Raw genomic sequence first — 22,879 nt, 5'->3', positions numbered from 1 at the left:
CCTGGTCTAGTGCTCTTCTACCACACTGACCTGTCTCTACCCAAGACTGTCCATCTCTTTGCCTGATTTTCCTTCTTTGCTTTTGCATCCTCTGTGCGGTGGCCAGGTGAAGACATTTCAATCCATTTTCCAGTGGCCCGACGGTGTTGTGTACCTGCAAACTTTGTGATCCATATTTCAGGACCTGAGGAGGGTGTTGGAGGCATGTATGGGGCCCAGGGCTAGTTGGTCCCATCTATTCATTGCCTACATCCCACAAGTATGCTATCAAGTGACAGGTCTGGCTGGGTTTCTGATTACGTTTGGTGAGACCTAGACAATGATTTCTGCTTCCTTCCCCACTTTAACACACACACACACACACGTCTAGATACCAAATGGCTTTAAGGTTTGGGAGCAGACCTGTCCTTTAGTTCTAGGCCTTCTAATGTGATGTGGGGCTGGTGATGGGGAGGCTGAGTTGTCACTTTGAATTGCAAAGTTTCTATCCATAATGCATAAAGGGTCCTCAGTGAGTGGCCACAGCCTCCCGCCGTCCTGCGGCTCAGGGAAATTAGACAGCTTCAGAGACCCTTATGAAAATGCAATGTATTACCGCTGCTTTTTGATGAGTGAATTATGCATTGAAGAGTGACAAATTCCAAGATGCCGCCTTTATTAGGAACTCCGTGCCGGGTGGGGTGTACAGTACTGTCTTCCAAGGTTGTGATGGAATGTTTAATAACTTTTTCTGTCCGTGCTTCCCAGAGGTGGTGTTTATAATATGTATTCCCCCTCCCCCCCTGCTTTCATATTATCAAAACATTGATGCTGAAGATTATTGCTCTATTTATGCATTTGGAACCTCTTCCTGGGTCAAGGGGCAGAATCATTTGAAATGACAAAGGCAACGACAGAAATCGTTTTTTTTAACCAATTTGTCTCACGCGCCTGCGAACTAGGACTTCTTGGTTTTTTAAAGACCCGTCCATTTGAAGGAGTCAGCCCTTTCCTGAACTTCAGGCTTCCAGGCAGGAGACAGTGGGTACCATCTCCCGCCATTTTTGGGGCAGGTGGGGACCTGTGATGGTACCCAGGCTACAAGAGTCATTTCCCCCAGGGGTTGGGACAGAGGAGGCTCGTGGAAAACCACTTAGAGACAATCTGCGCATTTCACTCCTTATGTAGGCTTTGGTCCAATTCTGGCTGTCATGGCAGGTAGGGGTAGGTGCTGGCGCTGCCCAGATGCCCATGCTGGGCCTGTTTTAAGGTTCATCTCTAATAAAAAGGTTTGTGCCCCCACGTGAGGTGCAGGATTTGTGCTTTCCTGCTGTCCCCAAGACATTCCTAGCCCAGCAACCCAAGGACTCCTTCTAGCGAGCAAATCTGACCAAGTCACTCCTCTGCTTTGAAGTCTTTTAAGGCTCCCCATTGCTCATGGGGCAAAATCTTAATCCCTGAGCCTGCCCTAAAAGGTGAATGATAATCTTGACCCACTGACCTTGCCAGCCCTCTTGTTACACACCTGGCTCTCATGCCCCGTGCCAGCCAGACCAGGCCATTGTAACTGTCATGCTGTGTAACTTTGCAACTCCTGGAATTTGCTGGGCTCCTTTTATAACTTTGTACACATGGTCCCTTCAGCCTAGAATGCCTTCCTCTACTTATCTGTCCGGCAAATTCTCACCCATCTTTTAAGACCCAGCTTTGACTCTGCCTCCTATGGGAAGTCTTCCTTGATTTCCTGGGCAGAATTAAGTCCTCCCTGCCATATCCATGTACTCACTGTGTTTGTACATACCTCCCTTATAGCCGTAATCATATCAGATTTCAATGATTGGCTTTTCTTTCTCCTCACTTTGTTTCCAGTACAAGTCCTAGATTGAGGTGGTGCTGAATAAACGTATGTTGGCTGTTTGTGTGGCATCTTGGGTTACCTGACATCTGACATGAATCTTGGCCAAACCCATTCACGCATTCAGCACATAAGTACTGAACACCTATTACATGCCAGGCACTGCTAGAGCCTGAACTTTTAGTTCCACTACCTATTGGCAATTTAACTTTGAGCAAGTTCTTAACCTCACTGTGCCTCAGTTTCCTCATCTGTAACTGGGAATAATTCTAGCACTTATTTATGGCAAGTTAGTGATAATTAAATGGGATGATATATATCCAATGTATCACGACACCTCCTATTAGCACAGGGGCTGGCACAATGTAAACACACCATAAATATTAGTGGCAGTGATCGTGTTATTATTATGAGTATATTGTCTTATATATGCTAATATTATATAATGTATTTATTATAATATAAATATTATTATTATTATTCAGTTTCTGGCTCTCCTTGAACTGGCTGGGCCTCCACCCTTCCCTGGCTGCTTCGCCCTGCACTTGGCAGATGGGATGTGGATCATTTTAATTAGGTTTTATTGGGCTGTTATATGGGTCATAATTGCGGCCATTATTCATTTTCATGGGGCTGCTGACACAGCCTCGATTTAGACATGGTGATATCTTGACGAGACACGTTGCCATATCAGAAAGATCCCTGTTTGAGGGGTCGGAGCTGCGGCAGGAAAAGGGCCCTTCTGAGCCCCAGAGGCAGATTCAGAAGAGATTGATGCCAGGAGCGTTCATGAGAGAGGGAAGAGAGGGTGGCTCACGACAGCACCCTTGGTGTGGACTGTTGAGGCTGCCCCCATGGGGAGGGGGTCATTCACCCCACTTGGCTGTGTGCTCCAGGGTCACCACTTGATCTCCAGTGCCTTGGACAGCGTCCAGCACAGAGGAGATACTGGAAAAGTATTGGCTGAATGAAAGCTGCACTTTCAAGTGCTCAGGACAGCCAGGACGTGGAATGCGGCCGAGCACACAGACCTGTGACTGTGAGCTGGGAGCTGGTGGACTGTCCCTGTGTTTGGAGGCCTGTGATGCTCTCGGGAGCCTTGAGAAGAGGTCGGGGAGGCACTGGTGCTGGGGAGAAGTCAGTGCAGGGCCATGGCTTGGTCTTGCCCACGAGCCCCAGCTCTCTGGATCAGCATGTTCTTAAGCTTAGAATAGACGGATTATTGTTCAGCAAATATTCACTCACCTCTCTCAGTGGGTGGAGTCACATTTCCCTGTCCCACTGGGATGTTAGTCTTGCTCAGGTGACACCAAAGCATCAGCAGACTTGACACAGGAAGAAGCTGTGAACATGCTCGTGTGGTCTGCCCTACCCTCTACATTGCTGGAGATCCACTGTCATGAAGACCCATTAGTCCCAGCATGACTGTGGCTGGAGCAGACCTGAACCCAGTTTGCAGCCGGAAGCCAAGTGCAGATAACTTTCTGTTGCAGGCGGAACCTAGAAAAGCTGAACCCAGTCAGCCTGTGGACCTGGGCACGTGAGAACGAAGGCTGGTTGTTGGAAACCTTTGCGTTGTGGGGCAGCTGTTACCGCAGCATTGGTGTGGCATTGCTGACAAATACAAAGCCTTAGGGCAGCTCCACTGGAATGTGTTTCACATAGTATTGGGCTTCTACATAAAATTAATTGAAATGAGAGTTTAACTGTGGAAAGCAGATGAAAACATCTAGACCAGTGGTTCTGAGACGGAGGTGATTCTGCCCCCCAGGGGACATTTGGCAGTATCTGGAGACAGTTTTGGTTGGGTGTAGCCCAGGAGCAGTGGGATCGAATGGGTAGAGAGGAGGGATGCTTCTGGACATCCAGACAGTTCCCTACAACAATTAACTGAATTCAAAATGACAGTAGCGGTGAAGTTGAGAACCTGCTCTAGACCATGTGAATGTCCAGCCCCTCTCCTCTTTCCTCCCTTCCTTCCTCCTTTTTTTCTTTCCCTCCTTCCCCCCCCTTCTTCTTTTCCTACTCTCTCCCTCCTTCCCTCCATCCTGAGCAAGATAGATATATAGCCAGCCCTCAGGGAATTTATATTGAGTGGGTAACTCAGACATGTAGGTGTGAACCAGTGATGGAATGATGATAAATGCTATGCAGGTGGCTGTAACAGAGGATGACTGAGGGGACCACCTTTAGACGGGGTGATCAGGGAAGGCATCTCTGAGTGGCTGGCACTTAAGTGAAGGCCTAAGGAGGAGAAAGAACCAGCCACGGGTGAGCTGATGGGAGAGTGTTCTGGCTTTGAGAACAGCAAGTGCAGAGGTGCCAGGTGGGAAGAAGCTTGGTGTGTTCCGGGGCCCAGAGCGGGGGGGCCCCTGTCTGATGCAGGAAATCTGTGGGCGAATCCTGCCCTCTCTGTCCTGGGGCTGGAGTTTGCTGACCGATTTGCATCATGTCCCACCTCTGCATCGTGGAACTCCTGGAAATTCCTGTGGACCCAAGTCTCAGGGGCTCCTTAGGGTCCAGTTTTAAGGCCGGGAAGTTGCCTCAAGGCCATGTTTAATCCATTTCTTACAGGTGCAGGGCTGAATGTTGATCAGCGTTGGAAGTAATGGAATTCAAATATTTTACTATGAGCACCCGAATCCACAGCAGATTTGGGGTGATTTTGCCCCTGCTCTGCTCTCAGGATAAAATCCAAACTCCTCACTGTGGCCCTGTGGGCCCTTGTGATCTGGTCCTCACCAGCTCCTCCCACCTCATCCCATCCCTCAGGCTCTGGGCACCTCGAGGGTAGGTCATACTTTTCCTGCTCAGAACAGGCCTCCTCCTGGCGCCTGGGACAGACCAGCCCAGGATGTGATGAGCTCTCTTTGGACTCAGTGTCTGCAGGCTTGCTGTCCCCTTGGCCTGGAATGTTCTTTGAATATTTTTGCACAGTGGGCTCTCGTCCATCCTTCGGGCCTCCGCTGAAACATCTCTTCCTTGGAAAAACCTTCTCCACCCCCCCCCCCAAATTGCCCCCCTCGCCCCATTATTCTCCATTCTCTGCCCAGTTCACGTCCTCCATGGCATTCGACCCACGTTGGGACTCTTCTCCCTGTACTTGTTAATTGTCCTTGTCTTTTCTTGGTCACCCAGGATGGTGCCTGGCACCTGGATGGTGCTCAGTAAATACCCACCGACTGCCTGGGTGAGTGAACAGATGAAAACTGATGAAAAATGCATTAACCCATTGCTGGCCAGAACCATGGATCAGAGCCATAGTGAGAGGCAGGAAGGCCATGCGGCTGGGTCACAAGGTGTGAGAGTATATGTAGGACCAACAACAGGGCAGTGTTGTGGGCTGAATTGTGTCTCCCCTCCCCCATTCATGTGTTGAAGTCCTAGCCCACAGTGCTTCAGAATGTGATTTATTTGGAGGGTCTTTACAGAGGGAATCAAGTTAAAATGAAGTCATTAGAATGGGCCCTAATCCAAAACGACTGTTGTCCATATAAAAAGGGGGAATTCGGAGACAGACACACACTTACGGAGAATGCCATGTGAAGATCAAGGCAAAGATGGGGGTGATTCATCTACCAGGAAACCGAGGAACATCAAACATTGCTGGCAGACCACCAGCAGCTAAGGGAGAAGCCTGGACCAGATGCTGCCTCAGAGCCCTCCCCTGCAGACATCTTGACCTTGGACTTCTGGCCTCTAGAACCAGGAGACAATGAATTTCTGTTGCTTAAGCTGCCCAGTGTGTGATACTTTGCTATGGCAGCCCTAGCAAACTAATACTGACCAGCTGGAGGCAAAGGGCCTGCCTGGAGGGGCTATAAGGGACACTGTTTGGGTGGGGAGTGGCCCAGGGCTGGGCCTGGGGAGGTGGCTGAGGGTGGGGTAGAGGCTTTTACGCTTCTTCCCATTTTGGCTCTGGGCTAGGCAGTGATGGAAGCTGCAGGCCTGTGCTGGCCTGGGGCCCCCACCCCCAGCTCTGCCTGTGTGTGTGTGTGTGTGTGTGTGTGTGTGTGAGATAGGGATGCAGGGTGTGGCAGGGCAAGGACGGGAACCAGAGCTAGAGGTATAATTAGGACATAAGAAGTGCTGTGGGGCTGGCAAGACCATCTCTCCTGGAAGAGGAAAAAGAAACGTCTGGTTGGCTGTGACTTCTTCAGCTGAGTCCCCATCTCTAATTACACCCAGGCTGAGCCTCCGGGTGGCGACAGTGGCCTGGCCCATCTGCAGCCTCAGAGATGCCCAGGATCCACGCCAGGTGTTGGTGTGCAGGTCCTCGTGGCCAGTGAGTGGTGAGAGGACTTTAATTAGAGAGCTAATGACTACGACTCGACTGGAACATCCGCTGCCTCCCAGCCGGTCTGGAGCAGGACTCCCCCTTCATCTGGGCTTTCAGAGCAGCGCTTGAGTGTGGCTGGGTATGTGCACGCCCAGGATGTATGCACCTGGGTGTGTGTGCACGTGCTTGTACACATGTGCTATGTGGATGTGTGTGCAGCCCTGTGTGTGCATGTGCACAGGTGTGGATGAGTTACCACGTGTGCGTCGTGCATTTGTACTTGTGAGTCTCTGTGTGTGCAGGTGGGTATCTGGGACCATACTCACAGACGTGTGTAGTCATGGTCGTGTGTATGTGCATGGGTGTGGGGGGAAATACACATGTGTGCAAGTGCTGTGTATGTGTGCAAGCTCTGATAATTCTTTTCCCTTATTTATCATTAGAGCTTTGGGGATTCTGTGTGTATGTGTGTTTGTGTGTTCCTGGTCATTGTACGTGTGTACAGTGTGTGTGAGCATGTGTGTATAAACAGGTTTCCAGTCAGGTAGCATAGGTGTTTGAACTGGGCTCTTGTGGGCTTCGCCCAAGGGAGGGAAGAATGTAGAGACTTCAGGGGATGGGTGGTTTGCAGTGAGGGGCTCAGCCCTGCCCTGGTGCCCTACTTAGTTGTGCTGGACTGAAGGGAGAAGCTGTTCTGGCCAACCTGCCAGGGACAGAGCAGGAGGGTGGGCTCAGGACGGGTGTGGGCAGGTAGTTCCCTGGGGACAGCCTGAGTCCTCCCAGGGGGAGCTCTGAGTTCCTGCTTTGCCTCTGGTCTCCCTGGGGATGCAGAGCTGGGGCTGGGTGCTGGAGGGCAAGGGACCTGCACCTCCATGTTAAACAGGGAGGGGAGTTCCAGGGAACTCTTATGGTGGGATTTCGGGGAGATGGCTTTATGAAAACTTTTGGGGGCTGGGGGAAGAAAACTGAAAATATCTCTTTCAAGTGCAAAACAGAATTGAGAAGTATTAAACTCCAGATGAGCTCAGGGCCCCCGGCTGGCAAAAAAGAAACGTGTGATGTTTGCAGAGGTAGTGTGGTCTGTTTGAATGATGAACATGAGGGGTTTGGAGGAGGCTCGGGGAAGACGTAAAGAAATTGGAGGGACAGAGCGGGGCTCCCAGGTCTGTGAGAAAGGGCTGGAGAGCCCTTGACAACCACGTAGAGGAGACGGGCTGTGTGCCTGGGGCTGGCTGGGATCTTCCAGAGCGTGAGGGGGTTCGGCCAGAGCCCCCTGGAGGGTGAGCTGGAACGGGGCTGGGGGGGAACTGACACAATGAAAACATTGATCAGTTCAATCTTTTATCTTCCCTTCTATCTCTTCCATCATATAGATCATTTCCCAAGGAGTCTGTAAGACCCCATCCAGCTCGCACTGGGGACTAAGGATGCAGGGCTGGAAGAGAACAGATAATTCCCCAGAAGTCCTGGGTAAAGTTATTTCCTTGGCAGCTCATTCAATAACACTTTTCTTCGACTGTCCAACTGGTGTGTTGGGAATTGTGGATGATGGACAGAGCTCACAGCCCCAGGTGCTCCTGGACGCCCCGCCCCCTCAGCTCCTTCAAGGCCCTGAAGCAAGTGAATCTGCTGTGATCCTTCCCATGTAGCGGGCTGGAGGATCCTTGACCAAAATAATTTCTTAAGTTGTCCTAACCTACGAGAGACACGCTTCTGGTCAGGCGAAGCAGTTATTGAAACACTGGCCTCCGTTCCCCTGCACTTCATTTATTTACTTTTAAAAAATTTTATTTTATATTGGAGTACAGTTGATTAACAATGTTGTGTTAGTTTCAGGTGTACAGCGCAGTGATTCGGTGATACATATACACGCCTCTATTCTTTTTCAAATTCTTTTCCCATTTAGGTTATTATAGAATGTTGAGCAAGGGACACCTCCTATGAATTAATTAGCTTATAACGGCAGCAGTAATAATAACAACAATAATAACTAGGGCCACCGGTAGTGCATAAGGTAGCACCTTTGTGAGAGTTAGAAAAAGGCACCGTCTCAAGGCCAAAATGTGACTAAAAGGTGGCCTCGTTGGGTGGGCAATGCGGAAGGGCAGATCTCCCTGTGAGCAGGTGCAGCTCCCCTGAGGTGTGTGGCCGAGGGAAGAGGACCCAGGCTGGACTCCGGCTGCACGTGACACCCTGCGGGCAAGGTGCCCAGGTACAGGGGTCACCCTCCGCAGCATGCATGGGTGACAGGAAATATTTCCCAACTGCTCCCTGTGTGCTAGGCACCGCTGCTGAAAAAGATACATACATCATCTTATTCAACCCTCACAGCAGCTGTGTGACCGGGCACAATGAACCCATACGACAGAGCAGGAAAATGAGGCTTCGGGAGTTTCTGCAGACTGTGGGAGGCCACACGACCTCTAAGTGCTGTGTTTGAACCCAGGCAATGTGACGCCAGGTTCAGGGTCTTAGTTATGAAGTTAAAGGTAGGGCCCTGGGGAGATAAGAGGATGGGGTGGGTGATCTGAGGGAGGTCCAGGATGGCTGGCGTGGAGGACGGGTGCTCGGGAGATGCTGTTGGTGCCCCCGTGTGCCCTCCCTGATCCTGGTTCCGCCCGTGGAGTCTTATTCTGTATGCGGCCAAGATGATTCCTCTGACTGCACGCAGGGCGGCCTGGGATGCTGACGGGTAATGTCCCGGGGAGCCACCCTGGCCACTGAGGATGGGACTTGGTGGAAAGTACCCCAGCTCCCCAGCTCCCTTGCCCCTCCACTGGGACAACTCGGAGGCTTGTCCTACCCCATCTCCTCGAGGCTCCCAGTGGATTGCACCTCGTGGCCCATAGGGTCATGAATGGACACCATCTTCCCTTCCCTGTCTCTCTCTCCACACCTGGCAACTTACCTGGGCTCACCTCCCAGACAAACCACGTGTTCTCAGATCTGGTCTCAGGATTTGCTTCCGGGGAATCCTGGCCTAAGACAGGAGCCCTATGGCTACCTTTCTCAAGGCCGTGGCCACCTCACCTGCCCAGAAAACAGGACCTGGAACTGCTTCAGGAGCCAAGGGAACGGTCACGGGAAATCTCTGTACCTGAGCAGTGTAGTCAACTCAGGGTGGCTTATTTCACCAGAGGTTCCCAGGGCTGGACCAGCACCTGTGCAGTTTCAAGGGGGTCAGGGAAGAGCAGTCGGGGAGGAGTGCACCTGTGTGTGTGTGTGTGTGTGTGTGTGTGTATGCATGTACACTGTGCACACACCAGTTTCCAACACCAAGCAGGGCTCAGCCTCACCTAGTCTCGTGGTCCTGAGGACTCTCCGTTCCCAAACATGACGTCTCCCTGGGGACAAGGCTGGGCAGCAGGGAAGGAAACTGGCAGGGGCGTGGGGGTGACTGAGGACACAGCAGCTGTGGAGCATGAAGGGCGTTGCATTGGGAGCAAGCACACCTGCGTTTGAGACCCAGCTCTGCCCCTGAGCGCTGTGTGACCTTGGGGAAGTCATTGCTCCTCTCTGGGCCTCCCCTACCTCTGACACTCTGGTTCTTTTGGGCTCTGCAGCCGCCTTTACACATGGCCTCCCTGCGTGACAGTCTGAAAGTCAGCCCCTTCTTTAGCACTCATACCAAGAATTGAGGAGATACGTGCATTTTACTGAAGTTTTGGGGTACTAGTGTATTAGTCAGGGTTCTCCAGAGAAACAGAAACAGTAGAATATCTATCTATCTATCTATCTATCTATCTATCTATCTATCTATCTATCGTCTATCTACGTATCTATGTATCTATCTATCTAGCTGTGTATCTAGTTATGTAGATAGATGGATAGGAGGTTAGATAGACAGACAGATAGATAGATAGATGTACAGAAAGAGATTTATTCTGAGGGTTTGGCTCACAGGATTATGGAGACCAAGCCCCATGATCTACTGTCCACACGCTAGAGGCCCAGGAAAGCTGAGAACCAGGGGAGCCAGTGATGTAAAACCTGGTTCACGTCAGAAACCCTGAGACCCAGGAGCACGATGTCCAAGAGGAGGAGAAGATGGACGTCCAGCACAAACACAGAGCACATTCGTCTTTCCTCTGCCTTTTTGTTCTATTCAGTGGCCCTCAACAGATTGGATGATGCCGGTAAGGGCGAGGGCGATGTGCTTTACTCAGTCTACTGATACAAATGCTAATCTCTTCCAGAAACACCCCTCCAGACACACCTAGAAGTAATGTTTTATCAGGTATCAGGCATCCCTCAGCCCAGTCAAGTTGACATGTTAAATTCACCATCACAGCCTTTGACCAAACCCAGGCCTCGCTCTTTCCTCTTCTCTGGTCTCAAGTCCTGTGAATTCCTCTCCTTGAATAGGACAGGCCGTTCACTCCCAGAGACTCAGGTAACCAACCCCTTGCGAGCAAGCAGAGAGGAGCTGGACGAGCCTGCCTGTTGACCAACATCCTGAGAAACTTGCTGAGCTTAGAAACAGCAAAACTGTCATCCTGTTAGGTCCACATGGGATGCTGGGCTTTTGAGTAACATTTCACCTAAACAGAGAGCTTGGAGTCTATAAAAGCTGTGAAAACCCTTGAGGAAAATAAACTGTACGGACACTGACAGCTCTGTCAGGGCAGTAGCTTTGCAGACTGATCTTGAATGTGAATAGCTCTTTAAAGGACAGGCTCAAGTAGCCTCTGCAAAAGTCTGGCAAGGTAGGTATGATTATGATGACTGTCCCATTAGAAATCTTCACTGAAAAAAGTGAATGATGTTCCCATTTTACAGCTGAGTAAATAGAATCACAGAGATGTTAAATATTTTGTCTTATAATAGATGGGTCAGAATGCCTTTGGCTACAAGTTACACAAACCTCAGTTGGAATTGTCTTCAACAAGGAGGACAATTTAGGAGCTTGGATACTGAGGAGGCTGGACATAGAGCGGTTTTGGGGTTGGCTGATCAGCAAGCTGACAGCTACTCGTCAGCTCTGGTCCTTCTGCACATTCTTCCCTCTCTGAACTACAATACTTGCCTGTTTGCAGGTAGGTTGAAGCTTTTTGTCATTCGTGGGTCAGATATTGTGCCCACTTTATGGAGGAGGCAGTTGAGACCGAGCCACTCCCCCAACGGCCTCCCCAAGATGCGTGCCAGGTCTTCTTCCTCGAATTCCAGGGCTCCTTCCAACCACGTGCTGCCCAAGCACAGTGCGAGGGTATCACCTCTGTGGGAGAACTCACGCCACGGTTCTGATCTGGTTCCAGGAAGACACCTCTTCTGCCCTCTCACCCTCTGTCTCCTCCATCCCCAGATGGTTTGGGGATGGACCACCTTGGTTCCAGCTGCAAGAGGGGGTGGAGAGCAGGACCAGGACCGGAGGGTGTTTCAGGGCTGATTCACAGAGACTCTGTGAGCAAGGCCTGCTGAGAAAGTGTCCATGAAAGATGCCGAGCATCCTTGCCCTTCACTCCCAGAGGTGCCTATTTATAGAATGTGCTAGGGAGTCACTGACTCTTCCTAAGGGGCGGTAGACATCATGTTTAGAGCAGGCAGATCTGCTTTATTAGTTTGGGTGACGCTAGCTGCCATAACAGGTAAACCCTGACATCTCAGGGACTCAGGATAATGAAGTTTATTTCTTGCTCACATCAAGTCCAAGTCTGCTCTGCAAAGCCATTCAGGGGTCCAGGCTGATGGAGACTCTGGGCCTTCAATACGTGGCTTCCAAGGTCAACTTGGATTTCATCATCCAGAGCCTGGAGGATGCACATTGAGGGCCATGCTGGGAGCGGCGCCTGTCACTCCTCTGATTCCATGGGCCGGGACTCTGTGTAACCCAAAGGGAGACCGAGGTTACAGAGACTGGAGATACCAAATGTCATCCAGCTATGTGGCCGGGAAGAAGAATGAATGGGTTTGGGAAGCCGCCCTTGGTCTTGAATTTGGACCCTGCCACAGACTATCTGTGGGACCTTGACTCCCTGTTTCCTCATTAAAGGTAACGATGGAGGGTGGTCTGCTGTCAGCATGGTGAGGGTCTCTTTCTTCAGCCCCTTCACGGAGCCGTGGTCCTCTCCCATGGACTGCTTGCCTCTATTTACAATTTTCCGCGTACCTGTAGATGCCCTTGGTAATGACTCTTCTCCTGCAGTGCAATCTCCACCAGAACAAGGGCCAGGCTGCTCTTAATGAGAGCTTGCAACCTTCTTAGCTGGCCTGCAGCCTGGCGCTTAGTAGGCATTCCATAAATATATGTCGATGGAATGTGTGTTCAGATGGATTAATATGGATGCCTCCGTGCTAAGATTTACTCCTTCAAAAATTCTTCCTCAGTAAATATTTCCACCTCTCTGTTCCATCGTGGTGTGTGGTGGGGAGGGAGGGGAGGAAGGAGGGAAGGCGAGGAGGAGGAGAGGCACCGTCCTCCCAGGCTTGAACTATAAATAGCTCTCGTTGGAATCTGACTGCAGATTTCTCCAGCAAAGTCAGCATCCCCAGGACCTCTCATCCTAGATGGGGACCAGGAGTGCTTCCTCATTAATCACAGCTCTTTAATTAGCAGCTCTGAGCCTGGAACCAAAGGTGCTTACCAGGAGAATGCCAGCGAGCCCTGAACTCTGGCCGCCTGTTTTCATTTGGAGGACCTGGCGCCTTGGGGAGCGGGCCTGGCATGGCTGGGCGCTGAGCCCGGCAGGGGGTGGGGTTTGGAGGGCGAGCAGCTGGTAGTCTGGCCGCCTGCCTCCGCCTCGGACATCACCTCGCAGAGCTGACTCGACTCCGAGCAAGTTGCTGGCAGCTCTGTCCTCCCATGGCCCACAGAGGGGAGATGGTAAAAGCTGGACACTCTAGGACAGCGGTCTCAAAACTTGACCTCACGCTAGAATCACTGGAGGACCTTTAGAAACATCGGGGCAGGGTCTCCTGTGGTCCTGATGTGACTGGTCTGGGATGGGATGGGGAAGTGGGAGTTTTCAGAGCTTTGCAGGCGATCCTAATACACAGCACAATATGAGAAGCACGGCTGGGGGATGTGGGCTTGGTGGAAGGTCCTGAGGCTGCACCAGGATCCGGGCTGAATGCCAGAGACCCAGGCAGATGAGCGGCCCTCCTCCCTCCTCCATGTTGGGTGGACCCAGCAGCAATGGAACCCGCCGTTTCCTTCTCACTCCACACCCCAGAAGATGCTCAGAGGAGTATCTGACCAGAGAAGCAGGAGCTCAGCACAGAGGCTGGTGGGCAGCCTGGAGAGTGGGAGAAAGCACAGCCCAGCACAGGAGGCCATGGTCCTAGGGCTCCTGCTGAGCCTGCAGTGTAGTGATTCCCCCCAGCAGATCTCTGACATGACTTTTAAACTCCTGCTCCTTTGTGGGGTGGGGAAACAAGGAGAGGCTGGTAAAGGGGTGCAAACTTTCAGCTATAAGGTGAATAATGTCTGAGGATCTAATGTTAAACGTGGTGACGGTATTGTGTCCTTGAAATCTGCTAAGAGAGTTGAACTTACATGTTCTCACTACAGGCAGGAAAAAAAAGATAAATATATGAGGTGATGGATGTATTAACTAACTAGATGGTCATGAGAATCCTTTCACAATGGATAGGTATATCAAATCACCATGATACACACTTTAAATAGCTTACAATTTTATTTGTCAATTATACTTTGATAAAGCTGAAAAAAACCCCACCAAAACCTTTGCTCCTGTATTCTGAGGATTAAGTATGAGGACCCACTGACGCAGATCATTACAGAGTCCTGTTTGTAAGTCCTATCTGGGTGGCAGTGCCCGCATCTGTAACATGGGGACATCACACTCTACAAATCCCCAGCATGTTTGACATGTAGGAGGTACTCAGAAAATCCTTGTCTAAACCCTAAAGTCCAAATCAGGGATGGCAAACCAAGAGTTTTCATCCCACCTGCCTGCCCTCAGTTGATTGACAGCAGTCACCTAAAGGGAATTTGAATCCCAGGATGCTGCGGTTGATTAGTGATGTCTGTCAGGGATATGGGAATGGGAAGTGATGGATGAACGTCATTAATTTGCCATCCTGGTCTAGATGTAAACTTTATGAAGTTAAGGACTGTGTTTTTCTTGTTTACTTTTGTGTCCTCAGTATTTAGGAGAGAGGCTGGTACATACGAAGCACTCAAATGTTTGTGGATGGAAGAAAGTCCTTCTAGTTATAATTCCCTTGATTTTTCCTAGTCCATCCTTTACTGGGTCCTTTCTTCCCCTGAGCAATTCTTTTTATGGAGCTCAGATTCCTTGTCTCCTTCAGTAATGACAGTGATGGTGTCATATTCCCTCAGTTCATCTTGTCAGGGGCTGGAGTGACCAAGTGAGTGCTGGTCCTGCAGTCAGGTACCTCCGTGCTAAGTCCTCCGGGTACCACGATGCCCCGGCAGCGTGGGGCTGGGCAAGTCAGTTCCCCACTCTGAGCCTCAGTTGTCTTCTATATCGTATGGGGATGATACTAATTTCCTCACCTATTATCTTGATAATTACATGATTAAATGAATCTAAAATGCCGAGAAGATGTAAATGCTCAGTGTCCACTTCTGAATTTCAAGGACCAAAGTCCACTCTTCCTCCCTCCCCCTCCATGTACGACTGCAAAGGATGAAGGCGTGACTGTTTACATCCTCCTCCTCTTGACCTCACTTCTTCAATCTAACGTCCTCACGCTCCACCTCCCAAGCTGCTAATGCCTCCCTCACGTTTTTCTACCTGCCAGGAATCAATCGTTCCACTTTTCAAGCTTCTCCTCAACCTAGCTGTATATACTCTATCCCTACAGTTTTACTTTCCAAAACTGAAGATTCCAGGATGTCGCCTGCCCAGCAGTTCCCTCTGTCCTGGTGCTGACTTCCCCCAAACTCTCTATTGGGGGTGTAAGTGTTAGAGGTGATCTCTGGTGGTCATCTGGGTATTTAGCACTTTCTCCCATTCCATTTGTTTTCCCCAATCCACTTGAGAGCTTATTAAGTGTGCAGATTCCTAGACCCCATCTAAGATGTGTGGAATCAGACCCTTTTTGGAGTGCAGCCTAGGAATCCATGCGTTTCAAGCACCCATGTGATCCTGACTCATTTTAAAGTTTGACAGTAGCTTAGAGAATCTTCCTTCAGATAGCCCCCATTCCAATGGTGTCTTGGGATGCCCTGGTGTTTCTCTTTGCTGGCTTCTGTGTTTTCAACTCTTTTTAGCTGTGGCTCTCAATCTGCACTACATTAGACCCCTGATCAATTACACCAGAAGTTCTGGGGTTGGAGCTCTGGCATTGGTGCTTCTAAAAACCCTTCTAGATGATTCAAAAGGGCAGCCAGGGCTGAGAACCTGATCCCTGAGATTCCAGCTTTGGAAGAAGAAGGGAATCCTTGGTCCATTCCTTATTTCAGGAGAAGCAGAATTCGCCTGGTTCTTCCCTCTTATGTTTTAGAGACTGGGGCAGATTCTAGACACCTGCCCTCACATACAGTGGACAGAGTTACTGTGTGTTAAAAACCCTTTGTACTCACAGACTTGGCATTCATTTCTTCCTCTTGCCTCCATGGAATTGGCATAGAAAGGGGGTTATTTTGCTCATCTTCTTTTGTCACACACAGCTTAGTACTCTTACATCTCTGTTCTCCCAACCCATGTGATTGGTAGGAGTGTGGTATTGTATCAAGATTCAGGTTGGGGACGAGAGGGATGGGGAGACCCTCCCAGGACCAGCTGGCTCTAGCACACCATTGGCCCACCCTGTCTCCAGCAAATAAATCCTTGTGCTGGTGTTGCTACTACCAAGGAAACTACCAGCCTCCACAAGAGTGTCTCTATCTCCTAAGGCAGTTTACTCTAGATTGGAGAATTTAGGGGCCAGATTCATCCCTCCCTCCTTGGTCTTAGATGATATTTGATCAGCCCTTCACTCAGGTAATTCTTATCCTTCAGATCTCAGCTTAAACACCACATCCTCAGGAACCTTCCTGAAGCCCCCATTGTATTTGGCACACCCGACCCCCTGCTGCATACTGTGTCAAGTTGTTATCTTTATTACACTTACCATAATTGGTAATTATATTTGCTTGTTTCCCTATTTGTGGCCTGTCTTTCCCACTAGACTGTAAGCTCCACTAGGCTGGGGACCAAGCCTGTTTTATTCCTGGTAAGAAATAGATGTCACACTTGAATTTCATAGTTTGAGTTTAATAAAGGGACCATTTACAAGGGAGCGGGCAGATTTAAGGGAAACAATAAGGAATGGTGCACTCAAGAAGCTGTTACTAACCCAATGACTAAAGGTCAGAGGAAGAGAATGGTACCAGAACTCGGAGGAAGCAGCGACATGGGGGCCACCTGACAGGAGTGGAGGCCTTTGGTCTAGCCAACCTGCAGCAACTTGACAAATAGCATGACTTCACTCTCCTCCCACCCTCAGACCTCCTATTGGCTGAGCCCAACTGGAAGCCAGAGGGAGGGGAGTCTGTTGTTGCTTTTCATTAAGGTTGTGCCCTTGGGGTGCAGAGCAGGGTGGGAAGGGAGGGAGCAAGTGAATCTGGAGGGGCCGATGGAAGATACCCCACTTTTATTGTTTTATGTCCAGCATCTAGCACCATGCCTTACACATACCTAATGTTTGTTGAACTAGTCAAGTCTATTGTATATTGAAGAGAATGGCCATGCCACTGGGTCTCCAGATCATTCTATTGATCTCCACATAATGCAGTTCTGTGATCCCTCTCCAAGTTAGTCCCTTTCTTCTGAATGTACTCAGGATAACTATGTCCCTCTAAAGTGTGTGGTCTAGAGGTAATCTGATTGGTATAGCTCAGTAGGATTCTCTCCCTGTAACTACTCTTAATACAGCCTGAGATCTAGGTATATATATCAGTGCATATATATGTATATATACCTATATACACACTAACAGAAGAAAGTTAAACAAAAGTTTGATAACATGTATACATGGAAGAGACCCAGGAGAACTGAGTAACTCACCAAAATTACCAAAACCCTCGCCTTAAATACCATCTTCAACTAAAGACAAAAGAGGATGTTGGGGGTAGTGTTTTGAGACTTTAAAGGCGAGGAGGGCAATTCACATGGAGATGGAAAAGCAAATGTTTGGGAAATAAATGTTTGCTGGGTTATGCAGAGACAATAGGACACAGAGTGGAGTGTGATCTCTAGGGTCTAGGTATATTTTTTGAGGATATGTCATGATGTCTCTTTGATGTTAAGTGAAATCCTTACACACTCCCACGAGCTCCTGAGGATGTAAATTCAATTCCAGAATACGGGTCTGCTTGGAACACTTTCTTATTTGTGATTATGGGATTTGACCTAAACCTAGATCAAGAATCACCTATACTATACCAAGCATGCATACTTCCATGGCAGACATTATTAATCAATCAGTCACTCTGTTTTGTTGCACCACTGAATCCTTTTGAACACAGTGCTTTAGGCAATCACTACCACCAATCTGTTGGAGGTGGCATATGAAATAAAACCTATTTGACATTTTTGTTCTTGATGTTCTTTGTATTTGGGAAGTAGAAACTCAAATATCTTTGTGGGGAAAAAAAGAGTTTCTATTGTGTTTAACCACTGAGCATCTACTTAATGGGATCTTTGTGAAGCTTAAACAAGGATTCAAGTGAGGGACAGAGCACAGTGCTAGGCTCATGGTAATTCCTCAGATTGCTCTGGTTTGAAAAGGTAACTGTTCATCCAATACGCTGCATTGCTCATCCTCTTTGGCAGGGAAGGTAAGCCACACGCATGGGCACATGGTAGGTGCTGGGCAGAACTGAGGGAATTCCAAGCGAGAGCAAGTCTGCACCTCATAGGGCAGAGGGAAAATCAGAATGCTGAAGCTGGAAGGTAGGAGGAAACTGAGGCAGAACAATTAGATGGGACTGGGATTGTGCAGCCAGAGACCCACCATCCTGGTGTGGGCTTTAGGCATCAGTTTACCTACGGAGTTACAGCCTGCCTCAGACACCCAACGTGCTTGCACAGTCTAGCAGAGGCACTTCTGCCTCGACGTCTCTGCCTGGAGCCCAGCTTATTGGTTGGAGCCAGACTTTGGCTTTCTTTTAGTAAGGTGGATTGTCTTCCTAAACCTTCAACTGCTGCACTTCATCCCCTTCACTTGGCTGATTCCTATTCATCCTTTAGATCATGCTGTCCAATAGAAATATGATGCCAGCCACAAATGGGATTCAGCCATGTACTTTCTTTTTTTAAATTTTATTTTATTGAAGTATAGTTGATTTACTGTGTGTTAGTTTCAGGTGTACAGCAGAGTGATTCAGTTATACATATACATATATTCATTCTTTTTCAGATTCTTTACCCATATAGGTTATTACAGAATATTGAGTAGAGATCCCTGTGCTATATAGTAGGTCCCTGTTGGTTATCTATTTTATATATAGTGGTGTGTGTATGTTAATCCCAAGCTCCTAATTTATCCCTCTCACCCACATTTCCACTTTAGTAACCATAGGTTTATTTTCGAAATCTGTGAGTCTGTTTCTGTTTTGTAAATAAGTTCATTTGCATTATTTTAAAATTAGACTCCACATATGAGTGATATCATATGATATTTGTCTTTCTCTTACTTCACTTAGTATGATAATCTCTAGGTCCAACCACATTGCTGCAAATGGCATTATTTCATTCTTTTTAGTGGCTGAGTAATATTCCATTGTAGATATGTACCACATCTTGTACTTTCAAATGTTCTAGTAGCAGTATTAAAAAAGCATAAAAAGAAACAGGTGACATTAATTTTGATAATACATTTTACTTAACCCAAAGTATCCCAAATCTTATTATTTCAACATGTAATCAACAGAAAAATCACCCATGAGACATTTTGCATTCTTTCTTTGGAATTAGGTGGGCATTTTATTATTTATTTATTTATTTATTTATTTATTTATTAACATCTTTATTGGAGTATAATTGCTTTACAATGGTGTATTAGTTTCTGCTTTATAACAAAGTGAATCAGCTATACGTATACATATATCCCCATATCTCCTCCCTCTTGCGTCTCCCTCGCATCCTTCCTATCCCACCCCTCTAGGTGGTCACAAAGCACCGAGCTGATCTCCCTGTGCTATGTGGCTGTGTCCCACTAGCTATCTATTTTACATTTGGTAGTGTGTATATGTCCATGCCACTCTCTCACTTCGTCCCAGCTTCCCCTTCCTCTTCCCCGTGTGCTCAAGTCCATTCTCTAGTAGGTCTGCGTCTTTATTCCTTTCCTGCCCCTAGGTTCTTCATGACCATTTTTTTTTTTTTTTTTAGATTCCATGTATATGTGTTAGGTGTGCATTTTATACTTGCAGCTCAGTTTCAGTTGTCACGAGTCACACTTCGAGCATTCAGCGGAATGTGACCGGTGGCTGCCATATTGGATAGCAATAGATAGACTGCCATGGATAGATCTGTATCTATCCGTATCTTAGGAAAGTCCCGTGTCCTCAGGGATGGTGTCAAGCCTGGACCTATTTGCCCCCACCTTGGGCTCTTCTTATCAAAACAATTTCTGTATTTTACTGTTCTTCGTAGTTTAATATGTCCCTTCGCTTCTGGATAATGTTTGCTAAGGGCAGGGAGCAAACATGCTAGTTTTGGGCACCTCTCAACCCAGCTTGCCTGACATATAGCAGGCGCTCAATAAATACATATTAAATAAACAAATGAACAGGGCCCTCTGTTGTCCAGGGACACCCTGCGACTTCTGTCTTCTCTGCTACCCCCCATCCCTGCCTCAGTTTCTCTGATCCCAGTAACTCTCACTGCCGCCCAGCCCCCCTGTCAGGACGGGCTTTTCGCTGGCCTCATCCTGAGGCACCTGACAGCTGGGATTATTAGTGGGCAGCCCAGAGAGGGGCCTAATGGACTTGGGCAGGGCCCATGGGGGAATCGGCACTGTGCAGGGGGCAGGCAGAACTGCCGGGGATGAAGGATGGCCCTGCCTGCTGATCCGGGGAGGTGCCCTGCACATACTTCCTACCGATCGGAGCCAGCAAACATTCCAGGGACACTGCTAAATGCCTGCTGTAAATCTCGCTTAAAGGGCCATCAAGAGCAGCTTTTGGCTCTGTGAGCATCTTTGCCATTATTCTTTACTAGGCCCTTTTAACGTAACTGGGAACAGGACAATATTTTGTTCATCTGTAGCTATTGGAAAGAAGCTCAGCGGCGCTTAATGGAGATCCGGGCAGCCGGCTTATCCTGGGCGGGATGAGGGGCATCTGTGGCAGGCTCTGGGGTGCTGGGGTGGGGTGAGTCCTGAGGTGGTTTGGGGTGGGGTGAGTCCTGAGGTGGTTTGGGGTGGGGTGAGTCCTGAGGTGGTTTGGGGTGGGGTGAGTCCTGAGGTGGTTTGGGGTGGGGTGAGTCCTGAGGTGGTTCCTGTGCTGCCTCTGAGGGGCTGGACCCTGTGACCTATGAGGATGCAGGTGTATCCCGCCTCCACCCCAGGGTCATCCCATGCTCACTAGGTGGGGTGAGGGGCTGGATATTCCAGAGGCTCCTATTGACCCTTGGGTCTTGAAAAACCTGAGGCCAAGAACAGGAGGCTCACAGCAGAGGCATAAGGAAGCCAGGCAGTCCTCTGTCCCCAAGTCACATGCCCTTTCAGCTTCAACAGGAATAGCTTTTACTTAGCTCCCCTCTGCTGCATCCCCTGGTTCCCTGCCACCACACAGTCTCTGACCCACTGCTTTCAGGGACCTTCCAGCCCTGACCACCCTTATCCTTGAACTCTCTATGCAATGTGAAAGTCCCCATCAAACTGTTTCCAAATAAGCAGTAGCTCGCAGCCCCTATCTTGGGGGAGACACCCTTGTCCTTCAAGTATCTGAACTAGCAAATGGACCCCCCCACCAGCCCGTGAACTTTTCTCACAAACACAGGGCTCCTTGGTGACCCTCAGGCAGGGTTGACACCTTGTCCAGCCCACGGAGGGTACCATTCATATTACAGTCTAGCTGAACAACACCTCCTGGATTTATGCACAGCTTGGGCAACCACACTCCACAGCCCTGTCCTCAGTCTCCAGCAGGTGTCTACTTTGGCATGATGTTGAATGCTAGGGTGGGGTCTGACTGTGTGGTCTCAGAAAAGGTGCTGATGGGTTAGACCATCTTGATATCCTGGGATATTGCTGTCACTGGTGTGGGTCTGAGGCTCTCTTTTCTCTTCTTCAGAATTCTAGATCAGAGGTTGGCAGACTCTGGAGTTTTACTGGACATGCTCACCTGTTCACATATTGTCTATTATTGCTTTCAAACTGCAGTGTTGAGTAGAAGCCACAGAGATCATATGACACTCAAAGCCCAAATGATTTACTGTATTGTCTTTTTAAAAAAAATTATTTTATTGAACTATAGTTGATTTACTATCTGGTCTTTGAAGAAACAGCTTGCTACCCCTATTCTAGACTTGGCGAAAGGAAAGATGGCTTCTCAGTGCTCACCTGCTTGACATATCTGGAGGCCCCGGGAGCTTTTATTGGCTGTTTTGATCAAGCAAGCCCAGGCATATATACCTCTTTTCTTGCTGTCACTGACTTAGTAGAACTGGGAGTGTCCATATATCTTTGTTTTGCATTATAGCTGACATCTGATTCAAGAACATATGACCCCAGCCCCCTATGAGGGCATGACCGTATTCAAGAGCTCATTCTGCAAATGTTTATTCTACCTGCTGAGTGTCGGGAACCTGATCCTGTGGAACAGAGAGAAATAAAATGCAAGCCTGTGAGTCCCGACATGGAGGATGTCATGGATTAGTCAGGGGGAAAATATAGGCACACAAATAACTGGAATATGCTCTGGGAAGTATTATAGAACAGAGGTCCTGTGGTAGTCTCTTCCATGGAGGCTAGTAGGGGAAGAGGGGGACAAATGAGTTGGGCCTTACAGTAAGAATAGAAGTTTTCTAGGTGTATAAAGGAGGATGGTCTCAGTCCTGATGTAGTCTCGGTCCCTCTAGGACTGAGAGTGGGAATCTGGAATATATTCATAAGAGTTATTTCCTTGGGTCTAATGTCTGATTTTACAACCCTGCACATGTATAGCATACATGTCTCCAATCTTTGTCCAGGCACACTGGTCTTCATGCAGTTAGATGGTTCCATGGGCATCCTTGGACAGAGATGTTCTGGGACATGTTCACATCAGCCTCGTTCATCCCCCCATGTGCCTGGTGCATAGCTTTGTGCACACATCTGTGGACACTCTGAGGCTGAAGTGCACACACACACACCCCTGCATGGGTGGGTATTGTCCTTAGTCTTCTGCCTCCAGTGTATGTGACCACCTATACTTCATTCTCCACCATCAATAAAGGACTTGACTTACTCACATGTTGTGGTCCCTCCTTAGTTGTTTCCTCCCCCTGCTACATTCCCCTCTCCCAGTCAAACCTCCCTTCTTGGTGAGAATACACAGTCTGTGTTGTGATCTGGGGACAAAGAATTGGGGGCTCTGTCCAGCCTGGAACCATACACAAACTCTCAGAGAGCTGACTTTTGTTGAGCTGAGAACCCTGGAGGTGGGGTTATTCACATAGCCTTGCATTTGAGCACAATTCTGCGATTGGCTCTAGCAGCTACTTCCTGGAAGTCAGGTCACCAGGAAATGTCTAATCCACCTAGGGAAGGAGAAGATGAACATGAAACCAGAGACAGGGAAATGATAGATTTTAGGGCTGTCTCACCCAGAGGTCTGAAATGATCCCCTTCTCCATCTTGGTTCATGTGAA

The sequence above is a fragment of the Balaenoptera physalus genome, assembly GCF_965194825.1.
Source record: "Balaenoptera physalus genome assembly, chromosome: 16".
NCBI lineage: Eukaryota > Metazoa > Chordata > Mammalia > Artiodactyla > Balaenopteridae > Balaenoptera > Balaenoptera physalus.
The sequence above is the reverse complement of the archived record's forward strand: the minus strand, read 5'-3'. Positions refer to the sequence as shown.